Below are 12966 nucleotides of genomic sequence, written 5' to 3' on the forward strand. Positions count from 1 at the left end.
GTGGAGCTTTAGGTCTCAATGAAGTGGGATAAAAATAATAGAATAGAAGTAGAGTAGCAGTAGTAGTAGTGGAAGACAATAGGAAAAGCAGAAGGAAGTATTATGGCTGGATTGATTTAATCAAGAAAATTCCAGCCCTGACTTTACAAACAGAGGTAATAACAGGGTTTCTTACACAAGATTACCGTAAATTGAATTCAACTTGATGGCAATTAATACCACCAACAATAGGTTAAGACAGTGTTTCTCAACCTGGGGATCGGGACCCCTGGGGGGGAGGTCGCGAGACGGTGTCAGAGGGGTCGCCAAAGACCATCAGAAAACACAGTATTTTCTGTTGGTCATCAAGGTTCTGTGTGGAAAGTTTAGGTCCAATTTTATTGTTGATGGGGTTCAGAATGCTCTTTGATTGTAGGTGAACCATAAATCCCAGCAATTACAACTCCTAAATATCAAGGTGTATTTTCCCCAAACTCCACCAGTGTTCACGTTTAGGCATATTGAGTATTTGTTCCAAGTTTGGTCCAGATCCATCATTGTTTGAGTCCACAGTGCTCTCTGGAGGTATGTGAACTACAACTCCCAAACTCAAGTCAATGCTTACCAAACCCTTCCAGTATTTTCTGGTGGTCACGGGAGTTCTGTGTGCCAAGTTTGGTTCAATTCCATAATTGGTGGAATTCAGAATGCTCTTTGATTGTAGATGAACTATAAATCCCAGCAATTACAACTCTCAAACGACAAAACCAATCCCTCTCCCCCAACCCCACCAGTATTCAAATTTGGGCATATTGGGGATTTGTGCGAATTTGGTCCAGTGAATGAAAATACATCCTGCATATCAGATAGTTACATTACGATTCATAACAGTAGCAAAATCAGAGTTATGAAGTAACAATGAAAATAATTTTATAGTTGGGGGTCAACACAACACGAGGAACTGTATTAAGGGGTCGTGGCATTAGGAAGGTTGAGGACCATTGGGTTAAGAGCTTACCTGATGTGAGCAAAGTTATTTTTCTGGGCTATAACTTCAAGAACTTGCAGCTAGAAAAGTCACAGGCCACGTTGGTTGATTCAGGGAATTTCAGGTCAGAAAGGTACCTTTCCGCAGCACTGTTTTGAAATACATAAACAATGTTATTGAAGATCACCACCATCACAGCAATAGTGTTTGCTATGTAGGAGACTGGCAAGAACTTCTATCCATGAGCATTCCAGTAAGAACACCTAATCCCAAACAAAGCAGCCTAATCCCAAACAAAGCAGCTCCTCTCAGCCTTTTCTTCTTCAGGCTAAACATGCCCAGCTCTTTAAGTCGCTCCTCATAGGGTTTGTTCTCCAGACCCTTGATCATTTTAGTTTCCCTTCTCTGGACACTTTATTATTCTCTGGACATATTATTATTATTATTATTATTATTATTATTATTATGCAGTTCACTGCATTAAAATGTAATTTAAAATCTATAACATATAAATATTAAAACAAAAATATTTTATTATTTATTTTAAATGGCTTATTATACTATATTTTTATTATTATTATTATTATCATTAAGCTCACTGTATTAAAAAATGCAATTTAAAATTATTTGCAAAAAATGTTATCTCTAGTCCTTCAGTGTGACTCTATAGTCAACTTTCTACAGTAGATGACTATAGAACTATGCTGAAGCAGAGATTTCTCAAGATAACACATTTCTTTAAAAAAAAAAACCAACAAAAACAATGCAATTTAAAATCTACAACCTATAAATATTAAAATAGATATAATAATTAATTCGTGGATTGCTGTGAAATTTCCAGGCTATAGTATGACCATGTTCCAGAAGCATTCTCTCCTGAAGTTTCACCCACATCTATGGCAGGCATCCTCAGAGGTTGTGAGGTCTGTTGGAAACTGGGCACGTGAACTGTATGTCGTGTGAATGTTGCAATTGGCCATCTTGATTAGCATTAAATGGCCTTGCAGTTTGTTTATTTATTTTTATTATTCATTTCAGATATTTGTACCCCGCCCTTCTCAGGGTGGCCTCCAGTTGGCAACAATTTGATGCTTTTAAAATGTACTCATAATAAAATACAAAATATAATCTAATAATTTCATATATTTAAAACATTAAATCACATTAATTAATTAATTAACAGCCTGGTAGCTTTATCTGAGCCGAATTCTGTAGTTAGAGACTCCATCAAAGCCTGGCTGCTCCCTGCCTGGGGGATCCTTTGTTGGGAGGTATTAGCTGGCCCTGATTGTTGACAGGAAACAATTGGGGCCAGTTAACACCGCCTAACAAAGGATTCAGCCAGGCTTTGAAGCTGCAAGACCATTTAATGCAAATATATACATTTAAAACATTAAATCACATTAATTAATTAAAATTGGCTTCTGTTTCAATAACAGCCTGGTAGCTTTATCTGAGCTGAATTCTGTATTTAAGAGACTCCATCAAGCATGCTTCAGAGCCTGGCTGCTCCCTGCCTGGGAGATCCTTTGTTGAGAGCTGTTAACTGGCCCTGATTGTTGACAGGAAACAATCAGGGCCAGCTAGCACCACCTCATAAAGCAATCAGCTAGGCTTTGAAGCTGCAATGCCATTTAATGCAAATACATACATTTAAAACATTAAATCTCATTAATTAATTAATTAATTAACAGCCTGATAGCTTTATCTGAGCCGAATTCTGTAGTTAGAGACTCCATCAAACATGCTTCAAAGCCTGGCTGCTCCCTGCCTGGGGGATCCTTTGTTGGGAGGTGTTAGCTGGCCCTGATTGTTGACAGGAAACAATCGGGGCCAGCTAACACTGCCTAACAAAGGATTCAGCCAAGCTTTGAAGCTGCAAGGCCATTTAATGCAAATACATACATTTAAAACATTAAATCACATTAATTAATTAATTAACTAACTAACTAACTAACAGCCTGGTAGCTTTATCTGAGTCAAATTCTGTAGTTAGAGACTCCATCAAGCATGCTTCAAAGCCTGGCTGCTCCCTGCCTGGGGGGATCCTCTGTTGGGAGGTTTTAGCTGGCCCTGATTGTTGACAGGAAACAATCAGGGCCAGCTAACACCACCTAACAAAGCAATCAGCCAGGCTTTGAAGCTGCAAGGCCATTTAATGCAAATACATACATTTAAAACATTAAATCACATTAATTAATTAATTAATTAATTAACAGCCTGGTAGCTTTATCTGAGCTGAATTCTGTAGTTAGAGACTCCGTCAAGGCTGGCTGCTCCCTGCCTGGGGGATCCTCTGTTGGGAGGTGTTAGCTGGCCCTGATTGTTGACAGGAAACAATCGGGGCCAGCTAACACCACCTAACAAAGCAATCAGCCAGGCTTTGAAGCTGCAAGGCCATTTAATGCAAATCACAGTGTTCAATTGCAACATTCATACTTTCCTCAAGCAGACAAAGAGTTCTTTCTCCTAACCTGAATATTCCACAGATGTATACACAGTCCACTTGCCTAGTTTCCAATAGACCTCAAATCTTTTGAGGATGCCTGCCATAGACAACACAACAATTACTTTACATGGCTTTGCATGTCCATTTCCTTCCCTTTTCCTCTATTTGAGAGGGAAACCTTTCCTTTTCCATTGCTGTTGAGGCTCTAAAAACACCCTCCCTTCCTACAAGCCATGCATTTACCTGCAACCTAAACACTTGGGCCTACCTTTAAGTGGCAGCAGCCTCTTGCGTCTCCTAGGAAACCACTTCGCCAAGCCCTCAGCCAATCAGCGTGGACGGCGAGGCAAAGGGGTGGAGCAATAAGGGAGAACGGAGGCGTGGTCGCCGCTTTCATTCAGTCTCCCCGGTGGGTTTTTGGCCAATCAGAGCAGTCAGAATGTGATGACGTAACAGAGGTCCTTTGTTTTCCCAGGACTGTCATCATTATTACCCAGTGCATCTACACAGTGTGGAATTAGTGCAGTTTGACACCGCTTTAACTTCATGTGGGTTCAATTCTATTTAATCATGGGAGTTTTAGTTTTGCAAGCCTTCTCTAGCAAAGAATGCTGGTGCCTCAACAAATTACAACTCCCAGGATTGAGCCATGCTGATTAAAATCATAGAATCAAAGAGTTGAAAGAGACCTCAAGGGCCATCCAGTCCAACCCCATTCTGCCAAGAAGAAGGAATATTGCATTCAAATCACCCCTGACAGATGGCCATCCAGCCTCTGTTTAAAAGCCTCCAAAGAAGGAGCCTCCACCACACTCCGGGGCAGAGAGTTCCACTGCTGAACGGCTCTCACAGTCAGGAAGTTCTTCCTCATGTTCAGATGGAATCTCCTCTCTTGTAGTTTGAAGCCATTGTTCCGCGTCCTAGTCTCCAGGGAAGCAGAAAACAAGCTTGCTCCCTCCTCCCTGTGACTTCCTCTCACATATTTATACATGGCTATCATATCTCCTCTCAGCCTTCTCTTCTTCAGGCTAAACATGCCCAGCTCTTTAGGCTGCTCCTCATAGGGCTTGTTCTCCAGACCCTTGATCATTTTAGTCACCCTCCTCTGGACACATTCCAGAGTGTTAATTATGCATTAATGGTGTTAAATATGCATTAATTCTACTACATATATGCACCCTGCCAAAGAAAAGCCAGGATTTAAATGAAAGCCAATGAGGCCTTTTCACACGGACATATTGAAAGGGTCTTTGAGCAGAATTTGCAAATACTAAGTAAGGGGCTTTTGGGTGAAAAAGCTAACAAAATCAGCAAAAGAGAGATACCCTTTCTCTGACTTAAAAAGAGCAATATGGAAGAAAGTTTTTTTTAGAAACAAGGTGTGACATTTAGAAGGTACTTCTCACACAGGATGTTTGTGGTTAGCTTCAAATATTGTTTTTGAAGTGCAGAGGCCACGTGCACAAAAAGGTACTTTCCATCAAAAGGTCAAAGAGTGGGGGCTGGAAAGAGAGTACTTTTCCATGACAAAAATGTTCTTGTTTACTTGAGGGTATATATTTGGTGGTCAAAAGCCAAGACGGGACGGCAGTCACTTGGAAGATAGCATCTGCGTATGTTATCGGCTGTCCGTCTTTCTTCATGAAGAAACTAAAATAAAAACCTTGTTTTTTTTAATCTTTCATTGGAACTGTCTCCATCCTTCCGTGCTCCCGCGACTGGACCTAAAAAGACCCAATCTAGGGTTTCTAACAATATAACCCAGAATATCAAGGCAAATAATCCACAATATCTGCTTTGAACTGGGTTATCTGAGTCCACACTGCCACATAACCCAGTTCAAAGTAGATAATGTGGGGTTTTATTCCTGACTGTGAGAGCCGTTCAGCAGTGGAACTCTCTGCCCCGGAGTGTGGTGGAGGCTCCTTCTTTGTAAGCTTTTAAACAGAGGCTGGATGGCCATCTGTCAGGGGTGATTTGAATGCAATATTCCTGCTTCTTGGCAGAATGGGGTTGGACTGGATGGCCCATGAGGTCTCTTCCAACTCTTTGATTCTATGATTCTATTCAGCTGTGTAGAAGGTGCCTCAGATAATACATTTGTGGATTATCTACTTTGATAATCAGAATAATATGGCAGTGTACAAAGGGCCCTATATAATCCAAAGCAGATAGTGTGGATTATTTTATTTCACAATCTGGATTATATGACAATGTAGAAGGGGCCTGAGCTGTAACATTCTAGAACATGTATGTGAGCTAGATATTTATGCTTATTTGAGTCTGTGGCGTCTACATGGTACAGTTAATGCAGTTTGACACCAACTTAACTTCCATGCCGCAATGCTATGAGATATGGGAGTTGTAGTTCTAAAGGGTCTTTTGCCTTTTCTGCCACGAAGGCTGCTGCATTACTAAACCACACATCCCATTATTTCATATCATTGAGCCGTGGCAATCGAGGTGGTGTCAAATTCCATTAATTCTATAGTATTGATGCACATTGTCCCATTTAACTCACTGTAATTTACTTTATACAATGACCCCCCCTATGTACCCTTAACAGTTTATAATTATGGATTATTATTATTTGAAACACAACAAGATGAGTCCATAGCAGACGAGATCACTCTGTTGGCTGTTGTATTGGCTCACACATCGGACACTTCCCAAGTGTCTAGGACTGTGTGATGTATCCGGAAATAATGCATGCAGATCCCAGTAGGGTGGCCTTTTGCAGCTGGCAGATGGTAACTTTGTCCGCGCCGATTGTGTTTAAGTGCAGGCCAAGGTCTTTAGGCACTGAACCCAGTGTGCCAGTCACCACTGGGGCCACCTTGACTGGCTTGTGCCAGAGTCTTTGCAGTTTGATCTTTAAATCCTCATATCGTGTCAGCTTTTCCAGTTGTTTCTCTTCAATAATAATAATAATAATAATTATTATTATTATTATTATTATTTGGAGCCCCCGGTGGCACAGTGGGTTAACCACCTGTGCTGCTGAACTTGCCAACCAAAAGGTCGCAGGTTTGAATCTGGGGAGCAATGTGATTTCCCTCTATTAGTCCCAACTTCTTCAAATGTGAATAGATCAATTGGTAGCGTTCCAGTGGGAAGGTAATGGCGCTCCATGCAGTCATGCCGGCAACATGGTCTTGGAGGTGTCTATGGACAACGCCGGCTCTTCATCTTAGAAATGGAGATGAGCACTATCCCCTAGAGTCGGAAACAACTGGACTTAATGTAAGGGGGAAACCTTTACCTTATTATTATTATTATTATTATTATTATTATTATTATTATTATTTCACACACACATAGTGGGCCCTTGTTCCTGGGGTTTTGGTTCCAGGATATTCAAGTAATGGTTCTTGAGTATCTCTGGGTTTTAGTATCCCTGGGAGTCAAAAGTCCCATTACATACAAGCAAGTGTATGAACATTAGGAAGAACTTCCTGACTGTGAGAGCTGTTCAGCAGTGGAACTCTCTGCCCCGGAGTGTGGTGGAGGCTCCTTCTTTGGAAGCTTTTAAGCAGAGGCTGGATGGCCATCTGTCAGTGGTGATTTGAATGCAATATTCCTGCTTCTTGGCAGGGGCTTGGACTGGATGGCCCATGAGGTCTCTTCCAACTCTTTGATTCTATGATTCTAAGTATTTTGCCCCCAACCAATCATTGATATATATTTTCTGTTCGTCGTGGGAGTTCTGTGTGCCATATTTGGTTCAATTCCATCATTGGTGGAGTTCAGAATGCTCTTTGATTTTAGGTGAACTATACATCCTGGTAACTACAACTCGCATATGTCAGGGTCTATTTTCCCCCAAGAGCACCTCAAGAGCACCCCTGGGCAAAATCAACTATACTGCAAATGCTTACTTTGCATAATGGTTGAGCCGCCTCTGCATACAATAGCATAGTAAAATGTTATGCCTTATATAACATGGAAAATCAAGGTTTGCCTTTTAGATAGCACCACAATCTGTGCATATGATTGGTCACAATAAAGGCATTGTCCCAATTTTATTTTAGTTTTTTTTCCATGGGCCAAAATGATTATTTGTGTGTGTGTGTATATATATATATATATATATATATACCTTCCATTAAAATCTACAACCTATTTCCTTAGCAGAGACGACAGCTTTCCATGCCATGGCATTACTCTTATATATCACCAGATGTCAGTCTTATTCACTTGAAGCTCTTCCCTTATGTTTAAAATGTTATTTTGAACAGATGGGAGACACCACTAGTAAGGTGATGATTATCTTTGACCCTTAAAGCCTTTTATTATAGTCCTGTGGTTTATTAGTTCAGAACTAATATTTTGTCTAACGAAGAGGTGGAGAAAATAAACTATAGGGGCCCCATCTGTCCTTTTCCTAACGAACAGTAAGTGAATACCATTTTCTAAAAGCCCCCAGAGCCTGCAATTGGTTTTAAACATATTTTCCCAGGCACCTTATTATTAAAAAATATTCATTTTTACAAAGAAGAAGTGGATTTCCCACCATTCACGATACAGTAACATTCTAGGTTATGTTTCTGAGGAAGGCAGAGGCAAAACCATCTCTGAAGATTCCTTGCCTGGGGCCCCATCTACACTGACCATTTAATGCAGTTTCAAATCAGTATTGAAGGAAGTAGTTTTGCTGTACTGATGATTACTTAGGACCAGATGATAATTATTACTCAAACCACAGAGCACTGATGTACATTAAAGCCCCATCTACTCTGCCATGTAATCCAATTTCTGTATCTACTTTGAATTGGATTATATGGCACTATTGAATTATATAATCCAGTTCAAGGCAGATAATCTGGATTCAGAAACTGGATTATATGACAGTATAGATCCAGCCTCTAGGCTTCCTTTTGCATGCTTTTGTGAATGTTTGTTGTCTCTTGCTGAAGTTTGAAACGAGTTTCGCACTACATTAAATGGTCAGTATAGATGGGGACCTATGAAAATACTATTAGATGTATGGGGTTGCTGTAACTTGACCGATATCTTTGAGCAGCCCATGTTATCTTAGAGAGATTCAGGGTCAAAAGCTGGAAGGAATGGTTGGTGAGAGTTCTCATTGTAATTGCTTTCCAATTGTGCTTCCATTTAGCCACCTGTGTGCCCATGGCTCTATTTGTTTACAACCCTCATCACTGTTTGGGGGTTTAAAAATGTGGACAGGTGCTGGAGCAATCCACACCAGCATATAATAACAAGGTTACACGTTTTCCTTGACTGCATGGATATACAGTCATGCGAATATCCACATTTTCCAGCTGAAATCGGGTTTTATTCTTCCACTTTTTTTTTGTGTTTGTTTATTGTGTATTTGCTATTGTTTGAATTTTATTATTATTTGCTGTAATATTTTACTTTGCTATATGATCATCCTTGGGCCACCCCGAGTCCCTTTGGGGAGATGATAGGTAAAGATAAAGGTAGTCCCCTGACATTAAGTCCAGTCATGTCTGACTCTGGGGTGTGGTGCTCATCTCCATTTCTAAGCCGAAGAGCCAGCGTTGTCCATAGACACCTCCAAGGCCATGTGGCCACTGGCATGACTGCATGGAGCGCCGTTACCTTCCCGCCGGAGCGGTACCTATTGATCTACTCATATTTGCATGTTTTCGAACTGCTAGGTTGGCAGAAGCTAGGGCTGACAGCGGAAGCTCACGCCACTCCCCGGAATCGAACCTGTGACCTTTCGATCAACAAGCTCAGCAGCTCAGTGCTTTAACCCACTGCCACCGGGGGCTCCTTGGGCCACCCCGAGTCCCTTTGGGGAGATGGTAGCAGGGTATAAATAAAGATTATTATTATTATTATGTGCACATTTTTAACACATATTTTTGAGCTGTTAATCCAGATCAGAGTGGATTTTCTTAAATGTCATTTAGCAAACACCCCACTTTAGCCCAGTTTCTTCCGCATTTTAGGGCCTGTATAGAACGGCCCTCAGAGGAAGGCAAAGGCAAATCACCTCTAAACAAAAATTGCCAAGAAAACAATGAGTGCATCTACAGTGTAGAATGAATGCAGTTTGACACCACTTTAGTTCTCAGAATTGTAGTTTTACAAGGTCTTTAGCCTTCTCTGCTGTTAGGAATTGTGGGAGTTGGAGTCCAAAACACCTGGAGGACCAAAGTTTGCCCATGCCTGGTATAAATAAACCCCCGTGATAGGTTTCCATATATCAGAAATGACTTGAAGGCACCCAGCAACACGCCTCACTGACATGAAACCCACTCTGTATGAATGGATGGAGCTGTGGCTTTTCACTCCTAAATCACTATTCCAGAGGTCATTTGGGGACAGCAAAACATCTGTTCCCTATCTGCCCTTTCTGCAACTGCCTTTTAAATTATGACCACTTTTACATCTCTTTTCTCTGTGTATGTGGTTTTAATTATATGTTTTCAGCTGCTACGCATTAAAAGAAGGGATGGAGTTTGGGCACATTAAATACAATTAATAATAAATAAGCACTGCTGGCTACTTCAAGCAGCAGCAAATATTTGGGAGGAAGCCCAGAAGCATGAGCAGTGAAGAATGGCATTTCTGCTTGAGGGGTCACCCACCGCTCAGCCTTGCAGAAGCTTCAGCCAGGGCAAAGCTTTCCAAAACATGGAGATACCAAGTCCTCATACACACTAGAAGTGAAGATATTGAAACAGAGACCCCTGCTACACTGCCATATAATGCAGGTTATGAAATAGATAATAGCACATAATCTGCTTTGAACTGGATTATGTGAGTCTAGACTGCTGTTGCACTCCAGACCAGGAAAGTCCTCTGACTTTAAACACCACACAGCTGAGTAGAAATGCAATCCGTTTATTGAAGTTATTAAAAAAGCAGTAGTCGTAAACAGCACTTTAATAGAATAGGTAAATCCAATTAGGTAGGAAGATAAGCCAGAACAAATAGTCCAGGAAATTAGTCCATCAAAGTTCATGAAAAACAAAGGCAGAAACTTCTATAGTAAAATCCAAAAACTGGAAACATGAATCAAAGGCGCTTAACACATGATAGTAAAATCCAAGAACTGAAAACATGAATCAATGGCACTTAACACATAGATCTTTCCAAAGCAAGACTTCCAAGGAACCGGAACGAGGTCTTGACTTGATTCCAAACAATGCTTCATGTGCTGTCACGCGCTGGGCCTGTGAAAGAGTCTGTAGATAGGATGTGTTTTCTGAATGCCCAACGGGACGCCGGAGGTGCCTCGGCTGAGAGGCCTTTCGGATTTCCCCACACAAAATTCTTTTAAAGATTTGGAAAGTTCAACAAAGTTTTTATTGTTGCTTAAATCTTCAGTAAATCAAACAAATACTTCAAGGCTTTGAATCAACTGGTGGCTTGCTTGAATCTTGTCCACAAGGGACAGGCAACTTTCTTCATAAACTGTTTCTTCCTTCTATAAGGGAAATCCTTGACCCCTCCCTGGGCAATCTGACTTAAGCTCTTCTGGTGTGGGCCCCTACACCCGGTCCAAATTGCTTTATGGTTGCCGCAAGTGGTCCTTACCAAACAGAGTCCTTTAGTAGATTTCCAAGAGGAAAGAAGGCTTTCAATTCCCTGCGAAGGCTGGCTGTAGAGTTGTGGAGCTAAATTCCCCAACAAAGGCTATGCTGTAGTTCTCTGTAGAGCTGTGGGACTGGATCCCCCCTAGCAAAGCTGTAAAAGACAAAGCTTTCTACAGGTGGAACTGATTCACATCCTGTATGAAAGGCTTCTCTGTGTGAACTGAACTAGAGGTCCCCTTTTTCCCTCCTTAACCCAGAAAAAGGTGCGGAACTAAAGAACATAATAATAACTGATGGGTCATTGGCCCTATGATTGCAAAATGCATGGAACTTTGGAATACATGCAAACATTCAATAGAAAGGAAAAGAAGTTGGAGCTCCTGGTACAGCTGTATCAGCACACTTCATCTGACTAGAGATCCTGAACTTGGGACTTTTATCTCCTAATTATGCTATGTCCCAAGTGGCCAGAAATGGGTTTTGTTATAGCCTTGAATCCCTTATCATTCTCTCTTTGAGCCTGGCAGAACGCCTGAGAGACTGATCTGCTTTTCTATTCTGACTAATAACATCCCATCTATCTATTTGCTCAATAATTTCTGCAGCTGGCCCAGGTGCCGAACTATTCTCAGGCTCCAAACCATGGGGATTCTCTGGTAGCAGTTCAGGAAGCACACCATCATCCCCACACCCTTCAGGAACATTCTCATGAGAAAATACACTTTGAACAGGGATCTCCTGGTCATTCTCTGCATCAGAATCATTGGAATCATTCCCCAAATATAAAGTACCCTAATCCTTAAACACGATCACAGGCTGAACTCCAACAACTGCCATGTAATCCAGTTCAAAGCAGATAATCTGTCAGAATAGAATGGTTTTGGGTGTGAAAATTGCTCCAGTTCAGTGGTTCTCAACCTTCTTAATGCCATGACTCCTTAATACAGCCCCCCATTTTGTGGTGACCCTCAACCATCAAATTATTTTTGTCGCTACTTCGTAACTATAATTTTGGCTACTGTTATGAATTATAGAATCATAGAGTTGGAAGAGACCTCATGGGCCATCCAGTACAACCCCCTGTCAAGAAGCAGGAATATTGCATTCAAAGCACCCCTGGCAGATGGCCATCCAGGCTTTGTTTAAAATGTAATGTAAATATCTGATATTCAGAATGTGTTTTCATTCACCGGACCAAATTTGGCACAAATACCTGATACGTCCAAATTTGAATACTGGTGGGGTCGGGGGCTGGATTGATTTTTATCATTTGGGAGGTATAGTTGCTGGGATTTATAGTTAACCTGCAATCAAAGAGCATTCTGAACTCCACCAATGATGGAACTGAACCAAACTTGGCACTCAGAATTCCCATGACCAACAGAAAATACTGGCAGGATTTGATGAGCATGGACCTTGGGTTTTGGAGTTGTAGTTCACACACATCCAGAGAGTACTGTGGACTCAAACAATGATGGATCTGAACCAAACTTGGCACAAATACTCAATATGCCCAAGAGTGAGCACTGGTGGAGTTTGGGGAAAACAAACCTTGACATTTGGGAGTTGTAGTTGCTAGGATGTATAGTTCATCTGCAATCAAACAGCATTCTGAACCCCACCAATGATAGGATTGGGCCAAACTTCCCACACAGAATCCTGATGCCCAACAGAAAATATTGTGTTTTCTGATGGTCTTTGGTGACTCCTCTGACACCCCCTCACAACCCCCTCAGGGGTCCTGACCCCCAGGTTGAGACACACTGCTCTAGTTTAAACTGTAATGGTTTCAGAAATGCATGGGTTAAAACATTAGAGATGTGTAGAATTGGTAGAGTGCCACTTTTGGAGTTTCCTCTACAAACTGGAAAAAAGGCTGCAATGTGCTTTGTGCAATGTGCTTTGTGCAATGTGCTGAGATGTGAACAGACATGACCAGAGATGGTATTGTGCATATTTTGTAAATAAAGATACAGTGCTCCTTTCGCTGAAAGCTGAATTGACGAGTCCAG

The 12966-nt window shown here is 41.3% G+C and overlaps 1 protein-coding gene across 1 annotated transcript in view; it reads right to left on the bottom strand.

Moving 5' to 3' along the window:
* LRRC9 (leucine rich repeat containing 9) overlaps positions 1-3743 on the bottom strand; it is an 86432-nt gene extending 82689 nt beyond the window's left edge. The window contains exons 1-2 of the mRNA XM_067463057.1: positions 3685-3743; positions 998-1116 (exon numbers count right to left, since the gene is read on the bottom strand). The gene's annotated coding sequence lies outside the window, so the exon portion shown is untranslated. The remainder of the gene's footprint in view (positions 1-997; positions 1117-3684) is intronic.
* Positions 3744-12966: the final 9223 nt, after the last annotated feature.

Source organism: Anolis sagrei, chromosome 1, assembly GCF_037176765.1.
Source record: "Anolis sagrei isolate rAnoSag1 chromosome 1, rAnoSag1.mat, whole genome shotgun sequence".
NCBI classification, from domain to species: domain Eukaryota; kingdom Metazoa; phylum Chordata; class Lepidosauria; order Squamata; family Dactyloidae; genus Anolis; species Anolis sagrei.